General features: G+C 38.2%; 1 long non-coding RNA gene across 2 annotated transcripts in view; it reads left to right on the top strand.

Moving 5' to 3' along the window:
- The window catches only part of LOC125175503 (uncharacterized), a 133,328-nt gene extending 117,913 nt beyond the window's left edge, over positions 1 to 15,415 (top strand). For both annotated transcript variants that reach the window (XR_007155839.1, XR_007155838.1), the window contains one exon: positions 15,354 to 15,415. This is a non-coding gene — a long non-coding RNA (uncharacterized LOC125175503). The remainder of the gene's footprint in view (positions 1 to 15,353) is intronic.
- Positions 15,416 to 16,703: the final 1,288 nt, after the last annotated feature.

Below are 16,703 nucleotides of genomic sequence, written 5' to 3'. Positions count from 1 at the left end.
TACACAGACTAGGTTGAGCTCATTCTGCTTGTAGCAACGGTAGAATTGCACACAAATTGGAATGAAAACATTCAAGGCCTCTTAAACCTCAGATGGTAGCTGGTACCCTGTTGCTTCTGCTTTACTCTGTTAGCTAAAGCAAGTCATGTAGCTAAACCCAGTATCAAGAGATAGGAAAATATATTTCACTGTTTTTTTTAGTGTTTATTTGTTTTTGAGAGAGAGAGAGATGGGGTGCAAGTGGGGGAGGGGCAGAGAGAGACACACAGAATCCAGGCTCTGAGCTGTCAGCCCAGAGCCTGATGTGGGGCTCGAACTCACAAGCCATGAGATGGTGACCTGAGCCGAAGTCAGATGCTCAACCGACCGAGCCACCCAGATGCCCCTATATTTCACTTTTTTAAAGGTGAAAATTGGCAGTCACATAGGAAAAGGTGAAAATTGGGGACCAATTATGCCATCAAACACACAGCTCTTGTGTCATCAAGTATAAAAGAGAAAGGAAGAAGACTTGATAAATATCAAAGCCATAAAATAGAGAAAAAAGTACGTACTGATTGATTCATCTATTCATTTAGTATACTAGTAATCTGTTGCTGCATAACCAATTACCTCAAAGCTTAGGAGCTCAAAAAATACATCTTATTATCTCATAGTTTCTGTAGGTCAGAAATCATACTTGGCTGGGTCCCCCTGGCTCTGGATCTCTTACAAGCCTGCAGCCATGTCAAGGCTTGACTGAGAAGAATCTACTTCTATCATTGTTGATAGGATTTAATTCCTGCCGTCTGCTTCAGTGAGGGTTCGGTTCACTGTGAGTTGTGGGCTGGAGGTCTGTGTCAGCTCCCTGCCATGTCCACCTCTCCACAGAACGTGCTGTAACATGTAGCCAGCAAGAGTGCAAGAGAGAATTCCAGCCAGAGAGAATTCCAGCAAGAGAGAGTGAAAAGTAAGACGGGAGTCACAGTTCTCTTTCACTTAATCACAGGAGTGGCCTCCTATGCTGTATTCTGTTTGTTAGAAGCAAGTCACTAGGTCCAGCACGGCTCAAGGGGAGGGGATTACAGAAAGGGCATGGAGGCCAAGAGAGCAGGGATCATTGGGAATCATTGCAGAAGCTGTTTAAAGCACTCAGTCACTCTTCAACTGTGGAACTTCTACCGTGTGTGGAACCCTGAGCTTGGAAAGTATGCACGCAGAGATGAAGAAACCATGCACCCTGACTTTCAGCAAACAGTCCAGCTGATTGAGCCAAAGAAAAAGGTAAAAATAAAAGCTATGTTCAGTCCCCAATAACTCCATGGCTGGATTACCATACATCACAGCATCTTCAAATTTTTACTCTATTTAGAGATCTTTACTGTCCCTATAACAGATTTTTCTCCATGTCTATTCTCTAGATCATCAATTTTATGAACTTTCAATAAGATTTCATATTGAATTTTATAAATACTAGTCAAAAAGGCCAAGTTCCTTTCGATACCATAGGTTTCTCAGAACTTTCAGTATGCTACAATGTATGTAGCATATAATCTGCTACATTTCCCAAGAATTTTACACATTTAACCATTGAATCACTTTGTCATGAAGTATTTCAGGAGACTCATAATTCTCACGAATACCAGCCTCTTGACTTTGGTGACTGTGTCTCTTCTATTCTCTGATCCAGCTTGTCTCTGAAATTCATCATGCTGTTACTATTTTCTAAGTGTCCTCACGTCCTGGCTTCTCTGCCTAGAATGTTCTTTTCCCTTCCATCATCTGCTTAATTTAAACTAGATCCTTAAAAAATCAGTTGAAAAATCACCTCCTGTAAAAATCTTACCCTGATTTCTTTTCTCTGTGCTTTGACAGTAACCTGTGTACTGTGCTTATTACATGATGTTGTAAACGGTTTGATTTATTTCTCACCTCTCTCGGAATTATAATCTTCTTGAGGAAAGACCCATGTACAGCTCAAGCTTACAGCCCTGGTGCATACAAAGTGTCAGACATATACCAGCTACTAAAGAAAATAACCCTTTTTGAATGCTAGAACAAATGAAAAATACCTGGTTCTTTTTTCATCTGTAACAGAGATAGTTGATGTTTTTCTTGCATTCCCCAGCCTCGCTAGCCATGAGGACACATGACTAGTTCTGGCCAAAAGGCTTTAGAGGTCATATGTTGAGACTGTGGAACTACAAATGTGAGTATCTTAGATTTCTATGTCATTGCACAGAGAAAAGCAGTCTTTTATCAGACATTAGATAAATGAAATAAAAATGAAATGAAGCTTTGCTGTGTTAGTCACTAAAACAGAGTTTTGTCTGTCTTGACTAAGATGTTACATGAAGGCTACTGGAAGTTTGATGCAGGCATGGGTGTGTAGCATAAACACTTAAAAAAAAATCCAGGAGTCCCAGACAAGTGCTAAGAGATTGCTTTGGAATTACCTGAATTCTTTTTTTTTTTTTTTTTTTTTTTTTTTTTTTATTTTTTTTTTATTTTTTTTTTTTTTTTAATTTTTTTTTTTCAACGTTTTTTATTTATTTTTGGGACAGAGAGAGACAAAGCATGAACGGGGGAGGGGCAGAGAGAGAGAGAGGGAGACACAGAATCGGAAACAGGCTCCAGGCTCCGAGCCATCAGCCCAGAGCCTGACGCGGGGCTCGAACTCACGGACCGCGAGATCGTGACCTGGCTGAAGTCGGACGCTTAACCGACTGCGCCACCCAGGCGCCCCACCTGAATTCTTTTTAATTTTGGTCACTAAGAAGCAGCTAGTTGCACATCTCCTTAGTAAAGATGCCTGGGGAAAACTTACAGACATGGTAGCAATTACTGCTATATTTTAAATAGAACTGCATAATTTAACTTATTTTATGCAGAAAAAATGAAGTATATAGAAAGGATGCCAGGATATCCAAGGAAATATATGTTCGTTTGAAGAAAAAGAAGCATCTTATAAAGTGAATGACAGCCTTGCTGACTGTAGTTAGCAAATTCAGTGGAAAATTGCTCAATTTAGCCCTTGTTTTGCCTAGGCAGCCTAAACTTGAATCTCTAAGAAATTCCTCTTGGATTGATTTGATTATAACTTGGATGCCAGGCCTATAATTCTAAGAAACAGGAAACTCCTGCTTCATTTGTGGAGAAATTGGGATTTTTTTTTAATTGAGATAAAATTGGTATATAACATTGTATACGTTTAAGGTAGGCAATAATGTAATTACTTGATATACGTATACAATGCAAAATGGTCATCAAAATAAGATTAAATAGCATCCATCACTTCACATAGTTACACTTTCTTTTTGTAGTGAGAGCTTTTTGAATCTACTCTCAGAAACTTTCAAAAATATAGTGCAGTAATGTTAATTATATATACCTATAACCATATATACTGTGTATCACGCTGTACATTATCTCCCCAGAACTTAGCCATCTTACATAACTGGAAGCTTGACTGTTTTCACCCATTTCTCTCACTTCCCAACCCCGTACCCTGGCAACCACCAATCTGCTCTCCTTTTCTACACGTTTGTTTTTTTTATGTTCCACATATAAGATGATATAATATTTGTCCTTTTCTGTCTGACTTATTTTACTTAGCATAATTCCCTCAAGGTTCATCCATGTTTTTTGTAAATGGCAGGATTTTGAGACGTTGGGAATTTAGGGCTTTATTTCAGAGGGAAAGTGACTGAGTAGAAATCCTAAGGGCTTTCTTTTTCAGTCCAGAGTCTTAGTTGCAAGTAGCAGAAACTGACTCTGAGCCGAAAAGGGATTTTTTGGAAGGAAATTGTGTAGCCCACAGGATCAGTGGGAAACCTGGAGAACCAGGCTCCAAAATGATTGAGAGACTGCAGGAACAATTTGTAAGGATATCTCATCACTACTCAAATCCAGAAATAGTGATTGTTCCAGTGGGGGGAAAGAAAAAGAATCAATGTTCTCACCTTGATGGAAGGGGTCTAATACAGTCAACTCTTACAGGATAGCTAGGTAGTTGCGTTGCCCTCACTCCAAGGATATGGTTTTATAATCAGATTTTAGGATTGGTTGCTGCTGCTGGCAATTGGAGAATTCATTGGTGGTCTCCGCCATGACTTTCATGGGGAGATTTCTGTGTGTCTGTTGGCATAGCCATTTAGTTCAAGAGTTCACTGGCTGAAGACAGAGGCTGTCATTCACTAGATAAATCATCTGATTACTAAGAGTTTCTTCCACAGTGAGACTCTTTGTGATCCAGCTAAACTCTCAGCCACCCCCTATAAATTGGTCTTGAATCATATCTTGAAAAGTTTCTGTTTCTAGTAAAAGTGAACAATGATATGTGCTACTTGCAGATTATACTATTTTCCTAATTATTCACACCCCTTCCTATTAAAGAATTATGTAGCCTATCCATTGTCATGTGATTTACAGTTCTTCCTGTAGAGACTGTTGATTAGGCTTTGCCATGTGACATGTTTTGACCAATGGAATGGGACCAGACATAACCTCTGGCATCTTCAGATAAAACATCAGAATACCATTATGAGCTTTGACGTTGTCTGTTTTTGCTCTGACGGAAGAATGCAATGTTGTAGATGGAGGATGGATTTAAGACTGCAAAAACATGCAGAATAAAGCTATAACTCACCCAAAGCCAACATGATAATGAGTGACAAATAACCTTTACTGTAAGCACTCCTGTTTTGGGGTTGTTTGAACCACAACTTACTGAGTGAAAGATGACTAATATCCCATTCAATTTTCTACCCATGGGGAAAACCTCTCTTTACCGTCTTTCATGGCTACTTGTTAGGAGAGTTATCAGGTTGTCCACAGTCCACTTCTGGTTGGCACTGGCACTGTATTCTGGAACTGTCTGTAAGCTAAGCTTATATCTTTCTCTCTTCAGATCTCTGGTCAGAGGAATGTCCTCAGGAGGCCATAAGTGAGGGCTGAGGGAGAGGTGGCAGAAGACGTGAGTGAATATTCAGGGAGTGTAGACCACTTACTCAGGCAAATCACTTGTACCATTAAGATGTGTCCCAGTTCTTTTTTTTAAAGTTTATTTATTTATTTTGAGAGAGAGAGAGAGAGAGAGACAGTGTGTGAGAAGGGTAGGGGCAGAGAGAGAGAGAGGAAGAATTCCAAGTAGGCTCCACCTGGTCAGCATAGAGCCTGATGCGGGGCTCGAACTCACAAAACTGTGAGATCATGACCTGAGCCGAAATCAAGAGTCAGACGCTTAACTGACTGAGCCACCCAGGTACTCCCAGGATATGTCCCATAGATATAATTTTATCTGTCTATGTATCTATCTATGCAGCTATCTATTTAGGTTTGATATAGGTCAATATATCGATTGAAGATTGTATATATATATCAATTAATGATTATGGTTTTGTTGACTATGCCTGAGTTTATGGTGTTCGATTAATTAAATAACACTTAATATGTGATGTTACATGGAGAAGTTGTATGGTCAGCTGGCATCCCATAATGAGGTATTGGGTCTTCATTTTCCCTAACAGCACACCAAGAGATGTTTTTCAAAAGGACAGTAGCTTGAAAGGGGCATGTTTGTCCCCCAAACCAAGAGGTTACCATTCAAATCTTGTGAAATTCTCCATAGAGTATTACATTTCTGCCATAAGCCCATCAAGTCTTGTCCGATTTGTTGAGTCAGGTGTCAGGGCACTCATATTGCAGCTTGGACCAGGTGGAGAATCTCAACTTGCCCTTAGCCTCACATAAATTGACAGCCATTGGAATCAATAGGAAATGGGGTAGAGAAGTACACAAAAGTGTGGTGTATGTTACCTCTACAACCCAAGAGGACCGCCAAGCATTGTGACTTTTTTGTAATTGTAGGAAGCTCAAGGTGTAGCAAGTTTCTGCCACTTGGAGGGATATCTCAGTATACCCCAGAGAACTAGGTCCCATAAACTTCACGCCCCTATCTTCCCATGAAATGTACTATCCTCAATATGGAATGTATGTGTTTACCTAAGGAGGTCTAGGGCACTTACACTTTCTGTTCCTAGGCCTTAATAGAGTGAACCAGATGGTTGCCATGTTTTGTTCATACTTTTTAGTGAAATTTTTGGCAGATATTTTGTTTTTGCCCAATGGCTCTGAGGACTATGAAGATACTTTTTAGAAGGTATAGGTTTTATTATAAATTTTCTTTAGGCCATGTGAGATTTCTGATAGGCATGGAATAAGAAAAATGAAAGGGAGTTATCTAATGTGGTAGCTTGACTAATTAAGTTATAAATAAGAGATGTAGGTTCTGTATGGCTATGACAGATTTAGTAACCCTTCTAAAGAAGTCTTGGGTATATTTGTTATGGATTGGCCTGTCAACATATGATATCCAAGAAGCATATTTAATCTGTGGCAGTGAGCTCAACTTTTTTTTGGAATCTTGGAACCCTTTGCAAATCAATTAAATCTGTAAACCCGTTACCCAGAAATTTCATAAGCATGAAACTTGTTAAATAGATATAGGAGGTTCACCAATTTGCTGAGGCTTATTTAGAGAGGTCTGAGGACCCACATTGGAATCCATGCTCCAGAGAACTGGCAGGGGTCCATATTTGAATGGGAAAGCATGTGTGAGTGGTTTTGTAAAGTTTGTCTCAGGAGGCTAGAAACTATCCACTCTTTCGACAATTAAAGCTGCTTATTTCCCCCAATGGCATTACCTTTAATCACTGTCAATATTTTGCTCATGGGTTCTTTTTTCCTTCCTGGGATTTGATTATTGTAATTCTTCACCATGTGCACACTCTTTGGGAATCAAAGTCCTTAGGTAAACCTTTTAAATTGAGCCAGATGCTTTTTATTTAGAACCTGACAGATAACATTATTTTAGTTCATTTATGGAAAAATAAAATATTTATTTCCCTTTTGGCTAGTTAATATTGAGTACAGTAAAGTCATTGTGATTTCTGGAAGCCATGCTGTGCGGGATGATACCAATATTGCCTACAAACATTTCAGGAAAACGTGGAAATTTATCCTAAAGGGACATACTGAATAATTTCTCTCTCCTCCTGCCAGTAATCACATACAAAATTCCCGGAAAAAAACAATGTTTTAACATTCCATTATTAGTGGGGATAGGCTGGTAACTCAGATAATTTAATTGCAATAAATATTTACTAAGAGCTTACTATCAGTCTTAAGGTGAAGGAAGGCCATTGGAATCCTGATGAAAGGCAAAATTAACTTTTCAAAAAGCACAGGGAAGTTATGGTCACATAAGTAGCAAATTAAAATACATAAAGGTTTGAACAATTAGTTGGAATAGGGGAGGGAGGAGCAAGAGCAGAAAACTCATTTGACCTTGTCATTAGGAACATTGCCTTGTGAGTGGCACAGAGATAATTACATTGTGATCTCAGGGAAGGAAATTTCATCATAGTTTCTACTTACCTGTGCTGTGAACAACAGAATAATAATAACGGAAGTATTGTCTATTGGTTTTCAATATTTAGAGTTAACCTACTGACTAAGTATAAAAAATATAGATGTTTCAGAACAGAATATAAATATTATCAATGTTGACAATGGAAACATAAAAGTATTCCTAAACGAAGTCGAGAAAATGAAAGAGGGAGGAAATGTGGAGAGAAGGTTGGGTTGCAAAGATCCTTTTCTTAAAAATGTGAGGGGTAAGATTCCATTTCCAGTTGGTGGAGAAAGAACTATATTGTAGAAATAATCTAAGCTAAAAGGCAATCAATAGAAAAACTAAAAATAATGACCTAAGCACCAACATTTTTGAAGTTATAGCAGTAAGGAAATAATAACATCCAAATTTGGTAAGTGAAGAGTTAGTGGTATAAACGTATTATTTAAAATGTGGAGATAATCTTTCAAATAACTCAAAACATAAATTGTTGAAAGTGGTTCACTCTGGGACAGAGAACTATTGCTTTTTTGTCATTAATGTTTGGGGTGTATTTAACTTTGGGCATGCTTTAAACTGATTAAAATTTTAGAAAACTTAAAAAAAATGAACCAAGTAGTGAGGAGAGAGACATGGATAAAGGATGTTTTCTAACCTGGGAGAAGTTGCTTTCTGTGTGTCCATTTGGTATGTGACTCCGATAGTGAAGCATGACAAACTGTCATGTCTATGCAGAGCGGATAGTGGTGATCAAATGGGTTCTTTTATTGATCTCTTTTTTTTCTTTTTCAGTTTGATCCTGAGACACTTTTAGTCATCATAAGACAAGGAAGTTTGTGTAACTGGTTACATATTAAGGCAGATCATAAAACTAATGAAAAAGATATATAAAAATTATGGGAGGAAGTGACATCAGCAGGAATGGTAGAGTAAGGACCTTCAAAAATCCCCTCCTCCATAAGGCAATGAATATAGTGGAAAATGAACTTTCTCAAAACCTTAGAAAATAGCCAAACGATTGCAACAATTTGAAGAATATGTATTTGAGAAAATTCTGAATCTTGGAAAGAACACCATGTGTGTGGTGTTTTAACTTGCTTTGTCTTCTTCCCCTCTTGCCAGCTCACTGGTAGCCTTGGACACCAATAGCACACATCGAATACCAGCAGCCTAGCAGTCTCTGAAAGGGAAGAATGGGATTGGAGCTCCTCTAAGCTCAATTACCATATAACTCACATGATTTGACGAATATGTTAGTCCCTTGGAAAAATCCCTCTAACAAGGTTTGCTTTTATTTGAACTGACTCAAGTCTGGCCCATTGTGGTTTTTTTGCCAATGGGCATTTATCTAAAATAATCAGTGGCAATTATTAAACTTTGCAGTTGCCTGAGATGGTAATAACACTTGGGGCAAACAACAAGCTGAACAAAAAATCTAAAAGGAAAAGCTTGGAAATAGGATGTATATAGAGGACTTTGAAAGCATTCAGCATATTCCTAGGAATATAGAAAGCTATACTTATGTATAGGGCTGTGTACATTCCCAGAAAAGACTTGAAAAGGTTCTAAACTCTCATCTCAGCTGATTTTAAGGCTATGTGCATGCAGGAAGTGAAGGCTAAGACAGAGTTGTAAACTGCCTGTCTGTCTGGCAAATATGCCCCAGGGTATACATAGACACCCTCAGCAGAGTCTGGGAGACTTACTGGTTCTAGGCGTTTAAGGAAATCTATCCAAGCATGAGATGACTATTAACATAAATGGGCAAACAATCCAGTGGCCACACACAATACAGAATACCATTATAACCTGAATACAGATAAATCACAGAATTAGCTCAGAAAATCACCAAATAAGCACACCGCAGCAACAATAGCAAACAGCAACAACAGATCCTGGGGTCGGAGGATCTATTTTCCAGAGGTTCCACATTATATTACTTAAAACATTCAGTGTTCAACAAAAAATTATGTGACATACAAAGAAGGAAGAAAGTGTAATGCATACACAGGGGAAAAAAAAATCAATAGAAACCGTCTCTGAGAAAGCACAGACACTGTACTTATTAAATAAAGGTTTTTAATCAGCTGTTCAAAGAACACATTCAGAAAGGAAATTTAGGAAAATAAACATGTCTAGAAACTAAAGGAAGTGTGAGAACGATGTCTTAGCAAATGGAGACGATCACTAAAAAGATAGAAATTGTAAACAAGAACAAAATATAAATTCTGGAGTCCAAAAATATTACAGAAATGAAATTTTGCCTTAGAGATTCAAAGCACATTTGAGCCAGCAGAATAAAGAATAAGTGCACTTAAAGATAGATCACCTAGGAGACACCTGGCTGGCTCAGTTGGTTGGGCATCTGACTCTAGATTTTGGCTCAGGTCATGAGCTCACGGTTTGTGAGTGTGAGCCCCGCGTTGGGCTCTTTGTTGACGGTGCGGAGCCTGCTTGGGGTTCTTCCTCTCCCTCTCTCTCTGTGTGTCCCTGCTCTTGCTCTCTCAAAAATAAAACCTTGAAAAACGATAGATCACTTAAAATTATCCCATATGAGAAAATACAGGAAAGAGTACAAAGTGAAATGCACAGTCTCAGAGAACCTGTGGGACGCCATCAAGTGTAACAACATATGCATAGTGAGGAAGAATTCTGGAAGGAGAGGAGAGAAAGGAACAGAAAGAATAGTTGAGGAAATAATGGCTCTTGTCAGGAAAATTAGCCAAATAAAAGACATCCAGATTGGCAAGGAGAAGTAAACTACATCATTTCACAGATGGCATTGATCTCATATAGAAAATCCTAATATTTTATGAAAAACATTAACATATATATCCAGGAAGTTTAATAAACTCTAGGTAGGATGAATTCAAAGAGATTGACATCTAGATGCATCATAGTCAAACTTTGAAACGTTGAAGACAAAGAAAATCTCTTGCAAATAAGACAAGAAAAATGGCTTGTCCAGGACTAGGGATCTTCAGTATGATTAACAACTGACTTCTCTTCAGAAACCATGGGGCCAAAAGGTAGTGGGATGATACATTCAATGTGTTGAGAGAAAAAGAATTTTAACCAAGAATTCAATTTCCAACAAATCTGTCCTTCAAAAATAAAGGAAATATTAAAGCATTTCTAGATGAATCCAAACTGAGAAAATCAGTTGTTAGCAGGCATGCCCTATAAGAAATGCTAGTCATTCAGACCGAAATGAAAGGATACTACCTAGTGACTTGCATCCACATGAAGAAATAAAGAACATCAGTAAAGGTAACTACATAGGTAAATGTAAATGACAAGAATTTTTTTTTGGTAACTCTTTTTCCTCCTATTAATTTGGAAGACAACTGCATAAAAATAATGATAAATATGTGTTGATGGTTATACAATGTATAAAATGTAATCTGTATGACAATAACAGCACAAAAGAAGGGGAAGAGAATGAATATCAAGGAACATTTTTGTAAACTATTAAAATTGAGTTGGTATTAATCTGAACTAGATTGTTATAATTTAAGGTGTTAATTTTAATTCCTAGAGTAATTACTAAAAACCAACGATGACAACAACAAAAATCCTTTAAAAAATCTATTGTGAAAGAAACAAAAAGGGAATTAAAATGGTACACTAGAAGATATTTATTTAATGCTAAAGGAGACATTAATGAAAGGATAGAGGAACAGAAAAGACATAATATGTATAAAAAAGAAATGACCAAAAGACATATGAATTCTTCCTTGTTAGCAGTTAGGTAAATGTAAATCAACTAAACACTTCAGTCAAAAGGTAGAGTTTGACAGAATGGACTTTAAAATGATCGAACTGCATTTTGTCTATAAGAGACACACTTTGGATTCAAACACACGAAGAGATAGAAAGTAAAAGAATGGATAAAGGTGTACATGCACACAGAAACCAAAAGACAGGGGGGCTATACAATTACTAGAAAAAAATAGACTTTAAGACAAAAATTATTACTAGAAACAAAGGGTATTTTCTAAAACATAGAATATAGAATGATTGTAGAAGCAAAAATCCTCAACAAACCACCACAAAATTGAAACCAGCAAGATATAAAAAGGATCATACTCTATGACCAAATAGAAGTTGTTCCAGGAAAGCAAGGTTGTTTCAAGATATGGAAATCAACCAGTGCAACTCATGATATTAATAGAATAAAGGATCAATATCACATGACCCTCCCAATTGATACAGAAAAAGTATTTAACAAAACCCAACACATTTTCATTATAAAAACAGTCAACCAACTAATAACAGAAGGCAATATCCTCAACCTGATAAAGGACTTTTATGAAAAACCCATGGATAACATCATACTTAGGTAGTGAAAGACTGAAAGCTTTTCCCCTAAAATTAAGAACAAGGCAAAGATGTCTGTTCCCACCAGTTATAATCAACATTGTACTGGAGCTTCCAGCTGGGGCACCTGGACAAGAAAAGGAAATAAAAGACATCCAGATCAGAAAGGAAGAACTTAAACTTATCTCTAGCCACAGATCACCTGATCTTGCATATGGAACATCCTTAGGAATCTATATGCACACACAAAAACTATTAGAGCTAATAAACCATACAGCAAAGCTGCAGAATACAGGATCAATATACAAAAATTAGTTGTATTTGTATATAGTCATAATGAACAACCCAAAAATATAATTGTGAAAGTAATTCCATGTATAATAGCATCAAAATAATAACATAGTTATGGATAATTTTAACAAAATAAGTGCAAGATTTGTACATGAAAAACTACAGAACATCTTTGAAAAAAATTGAGACTTGAATAAATGGAAATATATCCTGTTTTCATGGGTTAGAAGACTTAATGTTTTTAAGATGGAAATACTTTCCAAATTGGTCTGTGGATCCAATGCAATCTCTTTCAAAATCTCAACTGCCTTTTTTTTTGAAAGAAATTGGCAAACTGACCTCAAAATTCATACAGAAATGCATGGAGCTAAAAATAGACAAAACACTTCTGGAAAAAAAGAAAGTTGGAGGACTCACACTTCCCACTTTGAAAACTTACTACAAAGTTGCAACATCAAAACTATGAGGCATAAAGATAGATATACATCATTAAATACAATGGAGGGTCCATAATAAACCTTTACATTTATGGTAAGTTGATTTTTGACAATGGTAACAAGATTATTCAGTGGGGGAAAGAAGAACCAATAAATGGTGCTGTGGCAACTGAATATGCCCATGCGAAATAATGAAGTTGGACCCCTACCTCACACCTATATTAAAAATGAGCTCAGGATGGATCAGACCCAAATGTAAAAGATAGAAGTATAAAAATTGTGGATGACAACCTAGGCATAAACCTTTGTATGCTTGTATCAGTCCATGGTTTCTTAGATATGAAATCAAAAGTACATGCAACTGAAGAAAAAACTATGTGAATTTGACTTCATCATATTTATTTATTTATTATTACTATTATTTGTAATGTTTTTATTTTAGAGAGAGGGACAGAGAGCATGAGTGGGGGAGAGGCTGAGAGGGGGAGACAGAATCTGAAGCAGGCTCTAGGCTCTGAGCTGTCAGCACAGAGCCCAACACGGGGTTCAAACCCATGAACCATGACATCATGACCTGAGCTGAAGTCAGACGCTTAACTGACTGAGCCACCCAGGCCTGACTTCATCATATTTCAAACCTTATGTACTTTAAAGACCAAAATCAAGAAAATGGAGAGACAACTTACAAAATGGGAAAAATACCTGTAAATTACATATATATGCATGTGTGTGTGCATAAAATTTGTTTTTTTTAAATGTTTATTTTTGAGAGAGAGAGAATGGCAGGGAGGGGCAGAAAGAGAGGGAGACAGAAGATCAGAAATGGGCTCTGTGTTAACAGTAGAGAGCCTGATGCAGGCCCCTAACTCACGAACGGTGAGATCATGACCCGAGCCACCCAGGCACCACATATATATATATACAATTTATTTTATAGGATTATTAAAGTTATATAGCATTCAGAATATACAAACAGCTTTTACAACTCAACAATAAAGAGACAAAAATCCAACAAAATTTGGGGAAAGGAGTTAAATAGACCTTTATCTAAAGAAGATATGTAAGTGTCCATTAAAGACATGAAGAGATGCTTGACATTATTATCATTAGCAGAATGCATATGAAAACCAAATTAGATGGCACCTCACACTCACTGGGGTGGCTATGATAAAAAGATGGATGATAACAAGCATTGGCAAGGATGTGGAGGCTCTTATGTGTTAGATAGTGGCTGCTTAGAATTTCAAATTTTTTTTGTTTATGGCATTGTAAGGGGGACCGATCCTCTTTGGGTACTAAGATCAGTCAGAATGGTGATGGGGCCTCCAGGAAGGGAATCCACACTTCTTGATAATAAGGCATGTGAGAGTTTGTGTATTTGAAGAAACGAAAGATGTCGTAATTGTATTCCAAGTTGGTGAATCAGGTCAGAGTGATTGCAGGGAGTGGGGGTATGAGACTGGGAGAGGGTGGGAGAACCCTAATAAATTCTCAGCCCAAAAACATTCCGATGGTCCATGGCACATGGTAATAGATGGCACAATACCATGATTTTCATGTAATTCAGATTTCTCCTTGTGATGTATTGAAATCAGTAAGGACGGTGGTACAGGATTTTGGTACAGAATCTGGTGAAGGGTTGCTTCTGGTCTAACTTGCTTGTTCCCTGGCTGTCATTATTTTATCAGACTATTCTCTTTATTTCTCATGTTGTCAGGGGGCCAGATACACCATTTGAGTGCAAATGTAGCATGCACAGAAACCACTTTAGCTGGCCAAGTCCTAATGCATCATCTGGCCTTAAATTTTGGGAGAGTATTCTTTTCTTTTCCCACATATGTCCTTCCTTTAGAGAAACTACAGACATTTTAAAATCAGGAGACACAACCAGCAACCTCGGCCTCTTTTCCTCTTCTCCTGGCTGACCAAACACTGGAGCTCTGGGGGCACCTCCTTTTGTGGTGCCAATTGCAATTATAGCAAACTCATCAAGTGCAGAAGGAAATGCTTGACCTTGAGCAAAGACCTCTGATTGTGTGGTGAAAAATAATGCTGCAATTTTATCTTTTCTAAAGGCCAGCGATAAGGTCTTTTGTTCTTTTGTTGTTTCCAGAGTTTCTCTGGGAAGAGAATTTATGGCAAATGCTACCCTGGAATTATGGGACATTTTAAGGACACAGTGATTTCACATAGGCCTGTGAGTGGGGGTGAAGTTTTTATACAAATCTTTTCAACTACTTGTAACAATTTTTTAGTCCGTTTTTTAAAAAGTTTATTTGTATTTATTTTGAGAGAGATCTAGAGAGCACGCGGGAGATGGGCAAAGAAAGAGGGGGACAGAATACCAAGCAGGCTCTGTGCTGTCAGCGCAGAGACTGATGCGGGGCTTGAACTCACAAACCGTGAGATCACAGCTGTGGGGGATAAGCTTAGGAATCCCCCAGGACTTACACCAATGAGTTGACAAGGCATAAAGAAACACAAAGTCATAAAATGCTCACACCCAAGTTTGGGTAAAACAGATTGGCACTCCAAGAATAGGGGGATGCAAAGACACCCCGAGAATAGGGAGGCACAAAGGTGCCAGGAATAGGGAGGTGCAAAGGCACCCCAAAATAGGGAGGGGCTGCAGAGTTCCCCAAAATAGAGAGAGGCAAAGGCCTGAAATAGAAATGGCACAAGGGTGCCCAATACATAGGAATAACAAGATTAGGTATTCAGGGTGAAAGCATCCCAAGTTTAGTACTATAGCAGAAAGCTGCTTTCATAGGAGAAGAGGGCCAGGTTAGGTAAATTGGTGAATTGGACTTTGGACCGCTGCAGGCAAAGCAGCCTGGAGCAGAGATGGTTAACAAAAGAAAAGGTGTCTTGTTAACTCTGAGGTTATTCCCTCTATCTGTTTCATCCCCTAGGCTGGCAAAGATAAATGGGCACGGCGCCTCCTGTCTGCTGTTAACAACCATCTACCCATCTGCCTGGCGCCCGGATTTTATTTTATATTGACCCAAACCCCAAATACTGTATATCTTCAAACCCTCCCTTTCCCCCTCACATCCCAAAGTTAATGTTCAGTTTCTCTGTCTCCTTGTACACGCCCATCATGTTTGTAAGCCTTCTGATCTGAATAAAAACAGGGCAAGGATCCTTATTCTGGGCTCTTGTCTTTTTCCCCCTCGGACATTAGCCATCTTTGGTTTTAATCCTGCGTCCGCTCTTTTGCTAGACAAGAGAGAACTTCAGACTTAGGGTCTATGACACACAGCCTGAGCCAAAATCAAGAGTCAGACTCTTAACCGACTGAGCCACCCAGGCACCCCAGTTTAGTCCATTTTTGATACTGACCCTGCCTCTTTTCTAACCCTAGAATAGTATCAGGAGGAATATGGACCTACAGCAAAGTTTTTGCATAATTAAACATTGGGGGAGCTAGAAACAGATTGATTAAAGTGATTGACCATCATGCTTGATTTTCTAGCCATTATTCAACTGAGTTTAATATCCTTTATAACAATGGTGCTATGTTTTCCTTTGTGGAAAGCTGCAGTTGCGGAATGCTTTGAGGTCACGTACTGTGGTAGGGAACTGCAGTGGAGATATGCCCTGTATTAGAACTGGCGCTCACAGCCTGTCGTGAAATATGCCGGTTTCAAACAGCTTTACCTAAGAGCTGTTCAAATGACATATCTATAAAGAACAAACACTCTGGGGGATTGAGGGCTCGACTCAGAGGAATAGTGAGGGCTATTTCTCCTCCTCCTTTCTTTGTTACTTTGTCCATCTTCACAACTGTGTTTATTTTTAGAATCTCATTCTATAAATTGATGTCTTGCTGCTGCCTTTATCCCCCTTCATGTCATTCGTTAAAAAGTCAAGAGGTAGATTTTTGTGCAGAGGAGTAGCCAGCGTGTTTCTTATGGATGTTTTTGTAGTTTGTCCTTCAGATGGCCAAAAATCAATAATTTACACTGGCAAAACCTAGCTTCTAAACATATACCTCGAGACTAAGGCATCTCTCAAAAGGTACCTTAGCTTCTTTTGACTTGCGTGCTTATGTGTGCGGCTGTCAGATATCAACTAGTTCTGCTTCTTCAGATCTAGGAAAGATTGGTTTAAACCTTAACTTTCTTATCCAGTGGCTATCTACAAGATTTCCCGAAAATTTCCAGAGGGTCTTTCACTTTGTAGAAATCCTGGCTTTGAAAGTCTCCAACCTTCTCTTTATGGACCAGTGAGCAGTCCTAAAATGCCCTCTTTGTTCTCTA

Source organism: Prionailurus viverrinus, chromosome C2 (assembly GCF_022837055.1).
Source record: "Prionailurus viverrinus isolate Anna chromosome C2, UM_Priviv_1.0, whole genome shotgun sequence".
In the NCBI taxonomy this organism is placed as follows: domain Eukaryota; kingdom Metazoa; phylum Chordata; class Mammalia; order Carnivora; family Felidae; genus Prionailurus; species Prionailurus viverrinus.
Note: the sequence above shows the minus strand (reverse complement) of the source record. Positions and strands in the feature narration are given on the sequence as shown.